The sequence below is a fragment of the Papio anubis genome, chromosome 6 (genome assembly GCF_008728515.1).
Source record: "Papio anubis isolate 15944 chromosome 6, Panubis1.0, whole genome shotgun sequence".
Classification (NCBI taxonomy): domain Eukaryota; kingdom Metazoa; phylum Chordata; class Mammalia; order Primates; family Cercopithecidae; genus Papio; species Papio anubis.
Genome location: NC_044981.1, coordinates 27,813,688 through 27,833,296, shown reverse-complemented (window position 1 = coordinate 27,833,296; position 19,609 = coordinate 27,813,688). Strand labels below are relative to the sequence as shown.

The window sequence follows — 19,609 nt, the reverse complement described above, 5'->3', positions numbered from 1 at the left end:
ACTAGAGAAGTAAGAGCAAACACATTCAAAAGCTAGCAGAAGACAAGAAATAACTAAGATCAGAGCAGAACTGAAGGAGATAGAGACATGAAAAAGCCTTCAAAAAATCAATCAATCCAGGAGCTGATTTTTTGAAAAGATTAAAAAAAAAAAAAAAAGACCACCAGCCAGAGTAATAAAGAAGAAAAGAGAGAAGAATCAAATAGACACAATAAAAATGATGAGGGGGATATCACCACTGGTACCACAGAAATACAAACTACCATCAGAGAATACTAAAAGCACCTTTATGCAAATAAACTAGAAAATCTAGAAGAAATGGATAAATTCCTGGACACATACACCCTCCCAAGACTAAACCAGGAAGAAGTTGAATCCCTGAATAGACCAATAACAAGTTCTGAAATTGAGGCAGCATAATAGCCTACCAACCAAAGAAGCCCAGGACCAGGTGGATTCACAGCTGAATTCTACCAGAGATACAAAGAGGAGATGATCCGATTCCTTCTGAAACTATTCCAAACAATAGAAAAAGAGGGAATCATCCCTAACTCATTTTATGAGGCCAGCATCATCCTGATACCAAAACCTGGCAGAGACACATCAAAAAAAGAAAATTTCAGGTCAATATCCTTGATGATCATCAATGTGAAAATCCTCAATAAAATACTGTCAAACCAAATCCAGCAGCACATCAAAAAGCTTATCCACCACAATCAAGTCAGTTTTATCCCTGGGATGCAAGGCTGGCTCAACATACACAAATCAATAAACGTAATCAATACACAAACAGAACCAATGACAAAAACCACATGATTATCTCAATAGATGTGGAAAAGGCCTTCAATAAAATTCAACACCCCTTCATGCTAAAAACACTCAATATGGTGGATGATGCCCGTAATCCCAGCACTTTGGGAGGCCAACGTGGGTGGATCACGAAGTCTGGAGATTAAGACCATCCTGGCTAACACGGTGAAACCCCGTCTCTACTAAAAATACAAAAATTAGCCTAGCGTGGTGGTGTGCGCCTGTAGTTCCAGCTACTCAGGAGGCTGAGGCAGAAGAATTGCTTGAACCTGGGAGGTGGAGGTTACAGTGAGCTGAGATTGTGCCACTGCACGCCAGCCTGGGTGACAGAGCGAGACTTCATCTCAAAACAAACAAACAAATAAACATGTTCAATAAGCTAGGTATTGATGGAACATATCTCAAAATAATAAGAGCTATTTATATCAGACCCATAGCTAGTATCATACTGAATGGGCAAAAGCTGGAAGCATTCACTTTGAAAACCAGCACAAGGCAAGGATGTCCTCTCTCACCACTCCTATTCAACATAGTATCGGAAGTTCTGGTCAGGGCAATCAGGGAAGAGAAAGAAATAAAGGGTATTCAAATAGGAAGAGAGGACGTCAAATTGTCTCCGTTTGCAGATGACATGATTGTATATTTAGAAAACCCCATCATCTCAGTCCCAAAACTCCTTAAGCAGATAAGCAACTTCAGCAAAGTCTCAGGATACAAAATCATTGTGCAAAAATCACAAGTATTTCTATACACCAATAACAGACAAACAGGGTCAAATCATGAATGAACTCTAATTCACAATTGCTGCATAGAATAAAATACCTAGGAATACAACTTACAAGGGACGTAAAGGACCTCTTCAAGGAGAACTACAAACCACTGCTCAAGGAAATAAGAGAGGACAAAGAAACAGAAATGGAAATGGAAAAAAATTCCATGTTCATGGATAGGAAGAATCAATATTGTGAAAATGGCCATACTGCCTAAAGTAATTTATAGATTAAATGCTATTCCCATCAAGGTACCATTGACTTTCATCACAGAATTGGAAAAAAACTACCTTAAATTTCATATGGAGCCAAAAAAGAGCCCATATAGTCAAGGCAATCCTAAACAAAAAGAACAAAGCTGGAGGCATCATGCCTACCTAACTTCAAACTATATATTACAAGGCTACAGTAACCAAAACAACATGGTACTTGTAGCAAAATAGACATATAGACCAATGGAACAGAACAGAGACCTCAGAAATAACACCACACATCTACAACCATCTGATCTTTGACAAACCTGACAAAAACAAGCAATGGGGAAATGATTCCCTATTCCATAAATGGTGCTGGGAAAACTGGCTAGCCATATGCAGAAAACTGAACTGGACCCCTTCCTTATACCTTATACAAAAATTAACTCAAGATGGATTAAAGACTTAAGTGTAAAACCCAAAACCATAAAAACCCTAGAAGAAAACCTAGGCAATACCATTCAGGACGTAGGCAAAGACTTCAAAGATTTCATGACGAAAACTCCAAAAGCAATTGCAACGAAAGCCAAAATTGACAAATGGGATCTAATTAAACTAAAGAGCTTCTGCATAGCAAAAGAAACTATCATCACCATGAACTGGCAACGTACAGAACGGGAGAAAATGTTTGCAATGTATCCATCTAACAAAGGTCTAATATTCAGAATCTACAGGAACTTAAACAAATTTACAAGAAAAAAGCAACCCCATCAAAAAGTGGGTGAAGGATGTGAACAGACACTCCTCAAAAGAAGACATTTATATGGCCAACAAACATAAGGAAAAAAGTTCAACATCACTAATCATTAGAGAAATGCAAATCAAAACCACCATGAGATACCATCTCATGCCAGGTAGAATGGCGATCATTAAAAAGTCAGGAAACGAAAGATGCTGGAGAGGATGTGGAGAAATAGGAACACTTTTACACTGTTGGTGGGAGTATAAATTAGTTTAACCATTGTGGAAGACAGTGTAGTGATTCCTCAAGGATCTAGAATCAGAAATACCATTGACCCAGCAATACCATTACTGGGTATATACCCAAAGAAATATAAATCATCCTACTATAAAGACATATGCACACGTATATTTATTGCAGCACTGTTTACAATAGCAAAGACTTGGAACCAACCCCAATGCTCACCAATGATAGACTGGATAAAGAAAATATGGCACATATACACCATGGAATACTATGCAACTATAAGAAAGAATGAGTTCATGTCCTTCTCAGGGACATGGATGAAGCTGGAAACCATCATTCTCAGCAAACTAACACAGGAACAGAAAACCAAACACCACATGTTCTCACTTATAATTGGGAGTTGAACAATGAGAACACATGGACACAGTGAGGGGAACATCACACACTGGGGCCTGTTGTAGTGTTGGGGGCAAGGGGAGGGAGAGCATTAGGACAAATGCCTAATGCATGCGGGGCTTAAAACCTAGATGATGGGTTGATGGGTACAGCAAACCACCATGGCACATGTGTACCTATGTAACAAACCTGCACATTCTGCACATGTATCCCAGAACTTAAAGTATAATAATAATTAAAAAAAAGAAAAGAAAAGAAAAAGAAAGCCATGCAAGCAAAGTGAGGGACCAAGCATATAATTAAAAGGTGGTTTATGTTGACGGAAAAAACAAACAAAAATTCCTGGAAACAGAATCCAAAAGAGAAAAAGCGGAAAGGCCATATATACATACATCTCACGCACACACACACAGACTCTCACACACACACACTCACACACACACACACTCTCTCTCTCTCACACACACACACACACACGCCTGATTATCAGCTTTTAATTAAGCTGACTTCTGACCATAGAGCTCTTAATAAAATTCTTTTCACATCTTTTATCAGATTTCATCTGGGACAAACAGCCAATATTCCTAGCTTTTAAGCTTTTTTTTTTCTTTTAAACCAAAGGTACCTTTTCAAGTGACTCACCTGAACCAATAAGCCTTACCTAAGGCCTTGTGATGCACAAGGAAATCTCCAAAGAGGTGCAAAGCAGTCCTCACAAGACCCAGAACCACCTCAAATGTCAAAGAAAGAAATTCTTGCAAGCCACAAATGGTATACAACCTATGTTTTAGTCAGGCCATATTCTCTAGGGTCTCTGCTTCTCAGCTGATGTCCTACACATAAAGGCCAAATGGAAGATTGAAAGAGACAGCTGGTAAAACAGGAAAACCAAAGGTGCCTATAGGGGTAGTGCCAAAGGTGGGAAAATATGGAAAAGTAAATTTATGGGAAGAGTAAAGTCTGCTTCTAGATTCTCTGGGGCTGTCTCTGAGCTGATATGTAAGCTTTGTAAAAGGACCAGTCTTCAGGTAGGAAAAGGCAGGAAAACCTTTGTCTTTGAAAATCGCTTTCCTGCCATCAGGCAAGCAAGGAAGGAGGCAGAATGTCCTCATGCATTTTCACCTTTTCTAGCTCAGTATTTTAGAGAGGAATATTTTAGTTTCCTATAGTAGAAAGAATTACAAATGAGTACCCCAAAATGTCAAGAGTCATATGAATAATTTGAAACAAATAACTCAAATTTATTCTAATATATGTTTGTTTGTTTGTTTTCCCCTGAGCTAATGGTGTCTGCTAGAGGTGTTTGAACCAGAGCAACCCCATCCTGAAAAGGAGCTGGGCAAAATACAGGCTGAGACCTATTGGGCTGCATTCTAGGAGGTAAGGCATTCTAAGTCACAGGATGAGATAGGAGGTCAGCACAAGATACAGGTCACAAAGACTTTGCTGATAAAACAGGATGCAGTAAAGAAGCTAGCCAAAACCTACCAAAACCAAGATGGCTAAGAAAGGGATCTCTGATTGTCCTCGCTGCTCATTATATGCTAATTATAATGCATTAGCATGCTAAAAGACACTTCCACCAGCACCAGGACAGTTTACAAATGCCATGGCAACATCAGAAAGTTACCCTATATGGTCTAAAATGGGGAGAAACCCTCTGTTCTGGGGAATTACCTATCCCTTTCCCAGAACACTCATGAATAATCCACCCCTTGTTTAGCACATACTCAAGTATTATCAGTCAAGCAGCCCAAGCTGCTGCTCTGCCTAGGGAGTAGCCATTTTGTATTCCTTTACTTTGCTAATAAACTTGCTTTCACTTTACTCCATGGATTTGCCTTGAATTCTTGCACGAGATCCAAGAACCCTCTCTTGGGGTCTGGATCAGAACCCCTTTCTGGTAACATATCCACTGAGGAAAGGAATTTTGTGATGGCCTAAAGAATTTTAACTCTTTCAAATCTGATCTCAGCTAGAATGCTGCTTAGCTAATTCCTTGGATGTTAACATTTCAAATGAATAATAAGATTTATATCTTCAAGAGACTGCAAAATCCAGCAAGACATTCAAAGGGTATTGGCTGATATTGGGTAAGGATTTAATCGGGTTTACTTCCACTTTAACGGTGGCAGCTGAATACATTTTAGCAATGTCAGTGGAGGATTGGGACCATAAATGGTCTGGCAAAGCTTGCAATAAATTATCAGTGGCATTTATTAGTCCCAGTGTAGAAAAATATTATTGGATATGTATTTTTTATAATCTTAGGAGTTTCATTCTTATTCCGTAGTTGTTCATTTGCTCCTTCTGTTACAAATTTAAATACATTTCTCCCTTTCAAGAGAAGAAAATGTGTGCATTTTGAAATTCCAAAAAATATTTGCCTAAGAGATATATGGGAGCTGAGGGAACAAGCAGAAAGGAACAACACTGAGTAAACCTACCTGGAATTCTAAGGTTTTGGACTTACATACAGTAATAGGTTGATTAGATACGCCTACCATTTAGTTTCATTACTCTGAGGAAGCAGACAGTTTAAGGTAGTAGGGTAGAGGACAGAAAAAGTAGCTCTAGTGTTTTGAGGGTATGTGTCTGTTCTCCATTCATGAAGATGTAAGATACATTTGGAGAAATGGGAAAGCCCCCTTTTGGTCCTTGAAGCAACCCTACTTATCTTGTCAGGCCCTGTCCTCTTGTTGTTCCTGTTGTCATTTAAGTTTTCCACAATCCTTTTAAAAATGGCCAGGCATGGCTGGGCACGGTGGCTCACTCCTGTAATCCCAACACTCTGGGAGGCCGACGGGGTGGGCGGATCACCTGAGGTCAGGAGTTCGATATCAGCCTGACCAACATGGAGAAACCCCGTCTCTACTCAAAATACAAAATTAATCGGGCGTGGTAGCACATGCCTGTAATCCCAGCTACTTGGGAGGCTGAGGCAGGAGAATCGCTTGAATCCAGGAAGTGGAGGTTGCGATGAGCTGAGATCGCGCTCTAGCCTGGGCAACAAGAGCGAAACTCCATCTCAAATAAATAAATAAATAAGTAAAATGGCCAGGCTTTTTGCAATAGAAGCAAATGCCTCTTTTGTCATTAGAAAGAGGATCATTCATCTTTTCTCAAAAGGCCTAGTTTGACTAGTCAATTGTCGTAGTTACAAACTAAGGCCTCTTTGAGGCCTTAGTTATTTTTTTTTTCTTAGTAGCTTTAGAAAGTTGATCTGCTAAGCTTGCTAATTCATGAATTTATATATTCACCCAATTAAGCTGGTGTCTTTTAATTAAGATAACCAAGTCCTCATTTAAGTCGTTGAGGAAAGTAGAATTTATAAGATAATCATTCTGGTGATCTTGGAGATTAGAATCAGCCATTCAGAATTTTGTTTAAAAGTTTTCTTCAAATCGTTCAAAATAATCAAGTACAGAATCAACTGATGTTTGAGTACCTTGTGGAATTCTACTCTAATCTACATGTTTAGAAAAGACCTAGGAGACTTCCTCAGGCAGTGATAATGGAAGGAGAGGCAAGTCACGACAGGGGAGTTCAGATAAGAAAGAATATGAAGGCACAGGGATGTAACCACTCAACAGATTTACCTTGCCCACTGCCTAGACAAAGCTGATATATCAAGACAGGGGAACTGCAATAGAGAAAGAGTTATTCATGCAGAGCCTATGGTGTGGGAGACTGGAGTTTTATTATTACTCAAATTAGTCTCTGAAAACTCAGGGATCAGAGTTTTAAACTATAATTTAGCAGGTAGGGGCTCCGGAAGTGGGGAGTGCTGATTGGTCAGGTTGGAGATGGAATCACAGGGGGTCCAAGTGAGTTTTTCTTGCTGTCTTCTGTTCCTGGGTGAGACTGCAGAACTGGTTGATCCAGATTACCGTCTGGTGGTGTCAGCTGATGCACTGGAATGCAGGATCTGCAAAATATCTCAAGAACTGATCTTGGGGTTTACACCAGTGATGTTATTCCCAGGAGCCCCTTGAGGAGGTTCAGACTCTTGCAGCTGGAGGCTGCATGGCCTCAAACAGTAATCTTACAGCTAATTTGTTAGTACTACTAAAGTAGACTGGTCCCCAGGCAAGAAGGATTTGTGTGTTTTGTTTTGTTTTGTTTTGTTTTTCTGGGAAAGGGCTATTATAATTTTTGTTTCAATGTTAGATGATAAATTCCTTCCCAAGATTAGTTCGGCCTATGCCCAGAGATGAACAAGGACAGCTTAGAGGTTACAAACAAGATGGAGTTGGTTAGTTTGATCTCTTTCATTGTCATAATTTCCTGAGTTATAATTTTTGTAGAGGCTATTTTAGGAGTAGAAGGAGGAGGAGCTGGAGGTGAAAGAAAGCAAATCTCTGAAGTCTTTTAAAATTCAGAAATAGTTTCAGATATTCTTTTGTTTACCTCTTGTGAACCCCGAAAACCTGAGACAAGTCTCAGTTAATTTAGAAAGTTTATTTTGCCAAGGTGAGGACACACACCCATGACACAGCCTCAGGAAGTCCTGACGACATGTACCCAAGGTAGTCAGGGCACAGCTTGGTTTTATACATTTTAGGGAGACATGAGACATCTATCAATACGTATAAGAAGTACATAGGTTCGGTTCGGAAAGGCGGGACAACTTGAAGCAAAAGCAGGAAGACTGGAAGTGGGGAAGGGGGCTTCCAGGTCACAGATAGATGAGAGACAAACGGTTGTATTCTTTTGAGTTTCTGATTAGCCTTTCCAAAGGAGGCAATCAGATATGCTTTTATCTCAGTGAGCAGAGAGAAAACTTTGAATAGAATGAGAGACAGGTTTGCCCTAAGTAGCTCCCAGCTTGAGTTTTCCTTTCAGCTTAGTGATTTTGGGGGCCCAAGGTATTTTCCTGTCACATTCTTGAATAGAGAAAATTTTCTCAGAATTTCTTTAGAAGTTTCTAGTTGCTGTTGGAAGTAAGTCTCCCCATTCAATTTGTCTGGTTCTAAACCAGCTTCTTCCAACTGTGTGCACCAATAAGTGATTTAGCCATTTCTAAAGATGCCTATTTTGGCCATTGCTGCTATGACCATCCTGGTTTAGGTGGGTCCACGTTCCTAGGTGTTTATAAGAGGACACTCCGTAAACATTATAAATTCAATTGGTATTTCTAAAAGTGGCTGTCCCTTAAAAGAGTGCTTAGATTTTTAGGCTTGATTTCTCATATTTTAGGAACTTTTCAAAAGTGACTAAGGCTAGGAATGTGTTTTGAGTCCAAGTATGCTGCTTATAAGTGTCACTGCTCTAGGTGTCACCCAAGAGTTGTGAATTGCTCTCTTACATATCTTGGGCTATCTCTAACTACCAGGTGACATTAGAGTGCTCAAGGTATAGGGGACCATACCCTCATATTATACCTGAAGAGCAGAAGGGGATCCCTAAAATGTTATTTTGGTGAGGAATGCCCTACAAGGCCACTTCACATCCTAGGCCATATACCTGACACCTCTGCAAAGTCTTCAGTCATCTGGAACACCTGAATGGGTCAGAAGGCACAATTGCTTCTTTTCTTCAGGGCAAAAGAACTCACCCTCATATATTTTTCAGTTATAACTAACAGGAATTAGTAACAAATGAAAATCTACATCTGGATTTCCAGCAATAGAAAACACCTGTAGTCTTAAAAGCATGCCATGTAAAATGAAACCACCAGTGCCTAATTGCTAGTACTTTGAACTGAACCCTCTGTGGGACAGAGGTGGAAAAGGCAGGAATTCTCTGCAAAGCTCTTTGCCTGACTGTGACCTAAACCTTCTGTCCTCAGGCAGAGGCAGAAAAGGCAGTTTTTCCTGTAACCCAAATCTTCTATCTGCGGGGTGACAACAGAAAAGCTTCATTCTAGAAAGGGAGGATTGGAAAGAATAACTCGAACAAAGTATAGACTTTAAACCAAAAAGTGAAAAGGTACAGATTTTCAGTAGAACTTACCCCTTTATCTTCAACAATTTCTCTCAGAGTCAGAAGAATGAACATAAGGGGTTGGAGGTAGCCAACCTCTTGAGTCCAGGAGGAACGTTGGATGGTAGGGGATGGGTTGTTCTGAATCCTGCTCACAGTGCCAAAAATGTCAACCTAAAAGGAAGAGATTGAGGCACAAAATATAATTTAAGGAGTTTACTTGAGCCAAAGTGAGGACAGCTGCCCAGGACACACTTCCAAGTTGCCTGGGGAGTGCTGTGCCAGCCTTGGTTACAAGCAGGCTTTTAAAGTCAAAGGGAACAAGGAGTGAACTGATGCAACATTGTTTGACAGTAATTCTCATTGGTTTACAGAGATAACATTGATTAATGATTGGTTATATGTTAATATTGGCTATATGAACTATGGGGTATGAGTTATGGTGTCCAGCATATTGTACTTTATTGCTTCTTGGCATCAGTTATTTGAGAATCCACACAGCAGGTGGCTTCAAGAGATAATTATTTAACTTGAGGTGGAGTGACATGACTGCTGTTTCATTCTAATGTCTCTCTGGGCCTGATAATTTAAAGGGGCTCACATTTCTTAGATAAAAGGTTTATTTTCTTTTCTCCCCCCCACAACCCAAATACACTTTTTTGACATAAGGATTATTCTGAGAAACAGCAAACATGGGAGAAGATCTGAAAACAAGGTAGAAGTTACCCTAATGAAAGTGAAACTTGTATTTATGAAACAGGACATCTCTATTTGTAAGGGTGTCTCCCTCTCTATACCAGGAAGAGAAGGAAGACTCTGAATTACAAGACAGTCATATCAATGGAGAAGGCACAAACTTTGATTTGTACAACAAACCTTATTCTTATTTACTTTTCCTGGTCATTTCCATAACTGGTCTCTCTCACACCTCTGTTTTTAGCTAAAGATGGTGTTTAAGCCTGAATTCTAAGCCATCTCTTCGAGAGTTACTCTTTCTTTGAGCTTTTCCCCATGCATACATGAGATATAATACATGTTAACCATCTTATTTGTTTTTTACTTATTAATTTGTCTTTTATTACAGGGGCCCCAACAAAAACTTAGAAGGGTAAAGGGAAAATTATTTTTCCCTCTTTTATAGACCAGTCAGGGAAACATAATAGCTAGGGGTGTATTTTAAATTATTAGCATTAATTTTATTGTTCATCTTTATATTATGCAATGCCAGTTTTAAATGCAAACATAAAAGGATTTACCTCATGTGTAGAATTACCAAGATTACACAAAATTCATATTTTGTAGCTTCTACATGCATATATATTTTGTTCTTACCACATTAGTGAAAACACTGTATAAAACGAACTCATCACTTGAAAGGCACACAGTCTACCAAAACTCTCTATCTTTAGCTTACTGATGAGTTAGGAAGGATTGAAAGAAAAAAGAACTATGAGTTACTCAATCTTTCCCTTTCCTTCTGTGTCATTTTCAGGAAGTGTTTGCCTAATATAGAAAGTAACATGAATAAAAAAGAAATACTTTTTCCTTATGAAACACAGGAGTCATGGCTGACACACCTATAACAAAAGACATATTAACAAGAGGAAAGCATTACAAATTTATCTAATTAAAGTTTTACATGCCACAAGAACCTTCAGAAATGAAGACTGAATCAGGTAAAACTGTATTTTTAGCCTAAGTATGATGAAAAAAGCAGATGGTTGTGGAGAAACCTGATTGAACAAAAAGGGTATGATTTTACGGTAATAAACTGAGCAAGGTCTCTTTGTTCAGATTCTTCTTGGTCTCTCTGCATGAATTCCTTTCCTTTAAGTATAAGGCAGGACATCTGACCCATGAGGATCTTCTGACCTACTTTCAAGGGAGGTAGGTCAGAGAGAGTGACCTTAGTAGGTGTTATAGTTTGCTTTGAGAAAGCAAACTATAAAAAGAGAAAGATGGGCAAGAGACACGAGGGAGGAGAAGGTCAGAGAGACTTTCTTGCTTCTGAAGTCCTCCTGTCTCCTTCAGCACATGCCAAGGTGCCATACTTTGGCACACCATGCTTTGAGCCCTGATAGTTCCTTGGCTACTCCAGTTTTTTAGACCCTGCCATTGACAGATTTCTGACTTAAAAGCAAGTTCTGGTTCCTGCAGAAAGCATGATCTCTCCAGGCTGTGAGTGCCCCAGCTTACTCAAATACTTTCCTTGTACTCACTTTGAATCTTGCTGAATGAACTGTGATGCATTGTTGACCCACCAGAATTCCATGCTCATGGAGGATCACAAGTGCCATACGTGAATGGTGCAGCAGGAAACCACAGATAACACATATAGCATGGAGAGCTTCTGCTCATGTGGATGCTCTATTGTTCTACTTACCTCACTTACAAAACACAAGTTCAAAGGTAAAATTAACAGTTTCAAGCCTGTGACAACAAAGCACTAAACTGTGCTCAGGGCCCTCTAAACACAGTACCCTTGTGAATACTGGGCCCTGTGGCCTGTGTGACTGCATAGGTCACACATCTTTGAGGCCAGGCATGAAGATCTAGCAGACTCAGTGGGGAAACTGACAAGGAAGACAATTGCAGAGAAGACTTTAAACATACAAGTTGTAATTATGAGGATAATTTTGCCTGGAACTCAAATCTCATTAGACACAGGAGAAACCAGACTGGAGAAAAACCTTATAATTATAGTGAGTGGAAAAATCTTTATTTAGTGTTTCCAACTTAACTGGGTATCTGAGAAGTTGGTCTTGGGAGAAACTGTATCATTGTAATAAGTGTAATTGGTCAACACTGTTATCCTGAAAATCTATGTCAAAGTGAGGTCTTATAAATGTAAAGAATGTGGGAAAGCTTTAAATTAAAGTGCCAGCCTTATTCAGTACAAGAGACTTCACACAGTAGAGAAACTCTATGAATGCAATGAATGTAAGAGAAGTTTTTGGGTGAGCTCAGCTCTGATAAGGCACCAAACTTCCATGTAGATAAGAGACCCTAATAATGGAATAAATATGGGGGCCAATTTTGCTAAGAATTCAGGCCTTTCCCAATGGATAATGCATTTTGGAAAAGGATGTTATGAGAAGGAGCACAAAGAAAGCTCCAAAGTCATTTCCTTCTCACATGGCACATTTTTTCCTGACTTGATGGCCCTCATATGGAGATGATTCTTCAAAATGTCTTGCAAGGTGAAAAGACTTTCCCTCTACCCTCTGAGGATTTGATAACTGAGTCTATGACAGAAACTGATAACAGGCAGGTTAACATGAGAAGATGTACAATTTTATTATGTGCATGGAGGCAGTACAGAAAAGAAAGCATACACCTAAACAACCAGTGAGATTCAGGAGTTTCTATCTACAGGGGAGGGGAGGGGAGATGTAGGCAATTTAGGGGAGAAATAATTTTTGGGAAAGATGAATGGGTCCTCAGAAGAAGAGCTGATAGTTTTTGAAGAAGTTTGTCTAGGTGCTGTGTCAACTTCTAGCCTCTTCTCTTGTGATAAGAGTTAATCTTCCCTGGTTGATGAAACTCTCAGGGAGGGGACTGATGACAACTGAGCTCCTTTTGGAGGATCTGTCTTTAGGCAGATAGGGGGAGTTCAGAGAAAGCTTCTCCTTACATTTGTTGTTTTTCAAGTCGCTTTGGCTAGAATTAACCCATATACCAAATTGGCATAGTTTGGAGTGGCATTTCCTGAATTCCTTCAGTCTTCTAGCTAAACACTCATAAGTCTTCTTTGCAATGCACTAGACACTTATAATGTAAGGGTTTATGTATTGTCTTTGTATAAATAGCTGTAGCTTTGGAGACTGTTGCTTCTTTGCCTCATAACCGTGTAACTGTTGACAAGTTATTTGACTTCCTTATACTCAGAATTTTCTTCAATAAGATGAGGGTAATATCTGCCCTACTATCTGCCAAGGATATCTGAGGATAAAAGAAGGTAATACATGGAAAGTATTTTGAATACAGCATTCTTGTGCTGGCATAAGAAAGCTGTAGTATAGGTGAGTATTGGCTCTGCCAAATCAAAATGGAAGAACAAAAGGATTATATGACATATAAGTAAAGAAATAAACAATCATAAAATACCTGTTAAAATGTCATGAATCTCATTTAAGCAACATATTACAAATGTATTTCTAGGCTATGGACCAAAATCTTTTCCCAGGGTTTATGTTATAAAGGGTTTTTTATTTTGTCTTTATAAAATGTACATACTCAGAAGACAAACTACTGTGTTTCTAACCAAATATTTTTTCTTGAAAAAACGTGGAATATCAGTGCTTTCAGATGAGAAAGATGGGATTAAAATATTTTAAGACTTCTACAAAATTTTACGAAATGATGTGGATACATAAAAAGTTATGTTTCAGAGTTAGTGTATTAGTTCGTTCTCACATTGCTACAACGAAATACCTGAGACTGGGTAATTTATAAAGAAAAGAGGTTTAATTGGCTCATGCTTCTGTAGGCTGTACAGGAAGCATGACGCTGGTATCTGCTTGGCTTCTGAGGAGGCCTCAGAAAACTTACAATTATGGCAGAAGGCAAAGGGAGAGCAGGATTCTTACATGGCAGGAGCAGGAGCAAGAGAGACAGAGAAGGGAGAGGTGCCACACACTTGTAAACAACGAGATCACACAAGAATTCACTATCAGGAGAACAGTACCAAGAGGATGGTGCTAAACCATTCAGAAGGATCCAACTCCATGATCCAATCACCTCCCACCAGGCCCTATCTCCAATATTGGGGATTACAATTCAACATGAGATTTGGGTAGAGACACATATCTGAACTATATCAGTAAGTAACTCTGGGTTGAAATGAAAAGAATAAAGAGGAATTATTTCTAAATTCAAATTTGTTATACAGTATGAATTTAAAATTTGGCTTATTATCTGTAATAGTGGATGACTAAAGAATTTTTATTATATTGTATTTTGAACCTTCATAATTTGCCTTTTTCAGTGCTTCTGAGAATTGGGTTCCTTTGTAGGAGCTACATATCAGAGAGCTATCTTGGCCTACATTTCACTGCTGGAGACACATTATTTAGAGCCAGAGCTGGAAATGAAAAATAATTCCTTAACTCCCCCAAACTGGTGCTGATTGGGAGGAAACTAAGGGGTGAGAGTTTCCAACTACAGACTCATTTGGAAGATGGGGAACCAGAATAAAGAAAAGGAAAACTAGGCTAGTTAAGTCTGAGTCTTGAATCGTAAAGATCTCCGTATCTCAAGGGTATAATCTCAGTAACTAAAGTTTCCCCAAATTAAGGGAAAGAAATATAGTACAGAGTAATACTTAGTGATTTTCTAGGATATAGCCACTGTGAATGGAGTATGCATCCTATATTTGTAAAATTTTTCATGAATTCTATTCCTAAGTATATGTTTCACTTTGAATAAAATACTAAATTGGGTTACTTATACTTTTGGGAGCACACACTGGTTTTCTGTGAAAAAATGGCCCTTAGAAAATGTAAATGGTTCTTCAGTCAAAATCTACTATTAATACTTTTGTCCTTTTCTTTAAGCAAGCAAGCTATACTCCATGCAGATAACTATCTTCCCTGCTTGTGATATCTCTAAGAATATATTCCTTGTAAGCGAGGAATAAGATAGCTGGTAAATGGAAGGAGACCTCTCGTGCACATTATTGCCACAGAATTGGGACATGAAGTCGTGTTAAGTTGGGCTGCCATAACAAAATACTATACTGGTGGTTTTAAATAAGAGAAATTTATTTTCTCACAGTTCTGGAGGTTGAAATCAGGGTACTAATATGGTTGGTTTCTGGGGAGGGCTCTCCTTCTGGCTTTCAGATGATCACTTTTTTGCTGTTGTGCTCACAAGACCTTACCTTCATGTGTGCATGGAAAAGATATCAAGCTCTCTGGTGTCTGCTTTTAAAAGGGCATTAATCCTATTATACCAGGGCCCTGCCCTCAAGAACTAATTACCTCTCAAAGGCCGCATCTATAACACCAACTCATTGGAGGTTAGGGCCTCAATGTATAAATTGTTTGGGGGTTGTTGGTGGGACCACAAACATTCAGTCCAAACCACTGAGCAAAGGAAGAGACAGAATAAAGGAACAACCAAGAAGAGAGCTGTGTTGAGCAATGGGAGTAAAAATGAGTATCAAAAGTAGAGGAGGATGAAAGTGAGTGGAAGGTCTGAAGATGGCATGTGGAAAGTGACAGGTAAGAGAAAAATAATTTGTTTCTATTGAGAGTCAGGACAAATTCCAACATACTGAAGTTAGAAGTAATGGGTCCAATGAGGAAGTAATACTGAAGACGATTGACCTAAGGGATATTTTAGAATTATTTGTAATGTTTGAATTAAAGACAACAGGGACTAAAGAATAAAAATGTTTAGATGAGTCTAAAAGATCAGGTCAATGATGTAGCTTCTATTACAAGGGAACAGAAAAGAGGGTACAAAATGGCTTTAGGTGATCCAGGGGATTCAGAAAAGGTAATTTTAAGACAAAAGAGTAAAGTCTACTTTACAGAGAAAGCACTAAATGTGTAGTAGAGATTGGTATATGAAGTTATATATTATGAAAATATTACAAAAAATTAAAGGTAATTTTGTTTTATGAGAGTGGCCTAGAATAGCTTTTTAAAAGAAATTAGGGAAGCTGGTGTACAACTTCCTGCTGAGGCTGATATGAGGGAGGACAGCATTATGCCATTCTGCATCAGGTCCTTTGTTAGTGCCACATAAGCTGGAATGTAGTACTTCAGGGGATGGACCTTCAGTCTGATTCAGCATGGTGTTATGTCTGAGATGCTCCTGATGCTGTTCAGCCTGGGTAACTGGCAGAGCTTTCAACCACTCCCTTTCTCTTGAGATGGATTGCAATGCTCACCTTGCTCATGAATGGCCTGGAATTCTGGATATTCCCATTTAAACTGTCTTTTCATTGGCTGGAAAGGAATAGTTGGTGGCTCCTGTGCTGCTTGATGATGATATTCTGAGTGCAGTCCCATTCCACATGCACTGGCTACAACTTGGAAATGATTAGATATGGCTGGGCTTGTGAAAGACTCAATGAGGGAACCACAATTAATATATTTAAAAGACATCTTACAGAACACATCTCAGGGCATAGAATAGAGAAAGAATGCTGACACAGTCTTCTTCCACCCTTAAGAAGTAAGGAGCAAACCAGAAAGGATGAGAGTGAGAAACAGAGAATTATATATCTAGTGGGAGGGAGTGGAGATTGAGCTCTGCAACCTTGCTTCCCTGGGTGTGTGGCTGCTTCTTTCTCTGGCTAGGGTGTTCATGTGCCTTTTAATCACACATGACATTCTGTTTCATCAAGCTCTCTTTCCAAATCCTCCGCCATGATCACCACATCCTCTTTGTTCTCCAGCTGATGCTCTAACATCTGGGCTTGGAGCTCCTCTGGCAGCATAGTCTAGAACTGCTCCAGCACCAGCAATTCCAGGATCTGTTCTTTGGTGCGGGTCTCTGGCCTCAGCCACTGATGGCAAAGTTCCCAGAATCAGCTCAAAGCCTCACAGGGTCCAGGTGCCTCCTGGTAGCAGAAATGCCTAACGTTCTGATGAGCTACCTCCTGGTTGCTGGAGTTCTTCCATATGAAGTAGCCCATATCTTGGCCCCTAGTGTAGTCCTCTGCTTTAACTGTCAGGAGACTTTTCTATTCCCTTTGAGATTTAATAGTCAAGGCTGCAGCTGTTATGGGCTATAACAGTTCATGTAAAGTCTTATTTTGCAGGTTGGGGTATATAGAAGTCTGCTTTAAGGAGGCTGTCCTTGGGCAAGTTTCTTTTGGGTCACTCCCAAGGCAAAATAAATCATTACTAACTTGCAGAAATGAAAAGGTTGCTAAGAACTGTTATTTATTTTTTTAAGATTAAAGACATCTAGTTATCTTGAAACTCATTGATTGAACCACTAATTCAAAAGGAAAATGGACAATTCGGGTGAATTTTATCATGTGCAACAGAAAGCACAAACTAGGTAAGACAGACATACAATTAATAATATGATTTGAAAACTGCAGATACGAGGATGAAATCACTTTTGTCAGACCCAGGTAAAATACGGCTGGGAAGGCATGAAGGAGAGGAGGCTCATGCTTACATGTTTGAGATAAGAACTGTTTCCAAGGTCTTTCTAAACACCGCACAAGAAACCCTTTCATTTCCTCCATGCATCTCCTGCTTTGACAAGGTTTATCAGTAGACATTCTTCAGGACTGCTATAATTCAGATACGATGTTCTGGAAAGAACACTTGCCCAATTATGGCATCTCCACCATGAACTGACAACTCCAGATTTGAGCCTCTGAAACCAATGAACACGGTCTCTAAGCAGCTTATATGAACCTCTCTTTTTGCTAATAAAAACTTGCCTTTACCCTTCCCTCACTGAATGCATTAGTAGCTTGCCATTCTGTGCATTCTGGGTTATAATCTTCATTTCTCATTTGCGAGTCAACTTTTTTTAAGTTTAACAATGGAAACAATGTGAAGCTTGACTACAAATATTATAAAATTAAGACACCAAAGCAAGCATACTAGTGTGTCTCACTACAAATACATCTACATATAACACTTCTGATCATTAGAAAATAATCCAATTGTGTTTAGAGGTTCAATGACAGCATAAACAGATTTAAGTGTGATTTATACACCTCATTTCTCCCACAGGGCTCCTCTACTAATGCCTCTGGGAGACAGCTTCATACTGCCAGCACCAGGAGGGGAGAGGAGAAGAAAGGAAGTCTTCTCTCCATGCCCTCCTGGGGCCCATCTTGGTGTTGTGTGTGGTGAAGGGGGGACGAATCTGGGGTCTCAGTCGCAGCCTCCTCTTGCAGCTGCCACCTTCATCCCCGAAATCCTGTTCCTAACAATCAATAGGAACCCTGAGAAAAGTTAGAGGTGTGAAGTCTGCACATAACCCTGGGCCACAAACTCGGTCCCGGACGCCACAGGACACTCACTCACCCGGGACACACATCCTGGCTGGAAGATGGGCGTGTACCGGGGCTCCTGCTGCTTCCGGCCCCTCTAGGAAGAGGCTCTCCGTGGTGGTCTCGCGCACTCCGTATTGGGAGGGAGCCGCCGCGGGGTTTAAGGGTGCAGTCGGTTCCTAGCCTAGCGGGTGGCAGTTCCCTCCATGATTTTGAAATGTTGATGCATTAACCTTCTAGAAGGGTGCTAGGTCTCCCTCTTTCCCCCGCCACCAACTTTAGAGTTGTGGTGTACAAGTGCTATCTTTTCTGATGTTATATTCCATAGGAATATTTTCAGTGACAAAATCAAGTGTAAGCGTTAAGAACTAGGGCCCTGGAATAAAATGCGTTAAAATCTTGGTTCTACCACTTACTATGTGATCTTTAGCAAGATAGTTAACTTCATTACTGCTGAGTTTTCTCACCTATAAAATGTGAAAAATAATAACCGTTACAGAATGAAGTAGGACATACTAGTACAGTGCCTGTAAAAAACTGTGGGCTCAACATTACCTTAAAAAACAAACCAAATATTGTGTTACTTAGATCCTGTCAGGACATTTTTAAAGTCATTGAAAGTAAATGCTATCTCTTACAAAGCCTCTTAGTGGGAGATTTTGTACATTTCACATTATCATACATCTAACATCAAGCTCCTGTTTACATTTTAAAATGTAAAAACCTTACATACTATGGAATGTTTCAGACTTAAATCATTCCTCCCTACCCTCTTTCATATACTATTGCTCTACACTCTCTTCTCAGTCTTTTCTGTAGACAGCAGCCAGCAGCAACGAAATAACATTTCAGGACCATTATTTCCAGTACTAACTTCCTCGGTAATCTACCACAATTGCCAGTAGCCAGAGAATCCTATCACTTTCTGTCAGGAGAGCTCACTATAGTCCCTATCAACCTACTCCAGAAAGGTGCCAAAAACCAGTAAAAGCCCGGTTATCCTGTGTTTATCCTCCAACTTCTGAGGTTTAGTTCAATTTGAACACATTTTCTCACTCCTAACCCAATTCTATTTCTTCCTGTCTTACTTAAATATCTGGATTCTGGCCTCTTCCCTGGGGTGCTCTTCTGCTTTTTTACTTCCTGGTATGACCTCTGGACACAGATTTTGGCCTCATATAGGAATGCCACCATTACATATGTCCTTATTTGACATGACTCTCTAACTTAACATTAGCATCTAACATAGTTTTGTGGTCTTCAGTTTTTAAAGGGATGCTCTGAAAACACTGTTCTGCAGTGCATTGTGCAAGCTATTTCACTCCTGGGTTTAGCTGACCTCTTTTTGTGCAAAACTAACTAGGAAAATAAACTAGGACTGATTATCAGTCTCTTTACCTAAATCTTTATTTTCTTCCCACACTGTAATCATGGTTGTTTCCCCAGTCTCTATTTCTCTACACTGCACTGCCATAGACTACCCTATTTATTAGGCCCCCTAAATGTAGCTCTTTCGGTTTGACTTTAGTAGTCAATGAAAGAAGGGGTACAT

General features: G+C 39.6%; 1 protein-coding gene across 1 annotated transcript in view; it reads left to right on the top strand.

Annotated features, from left to right (window-relative positions):
* The window catches only part of LOC103883559, an 87,636-nt gene that overhangs the window by 45,119 nt on the left and 22,908 nt on the right, over window positions 1-19,609 (top strand). The gene's annotated exons all lie outside the window — the stretch shown is intronic.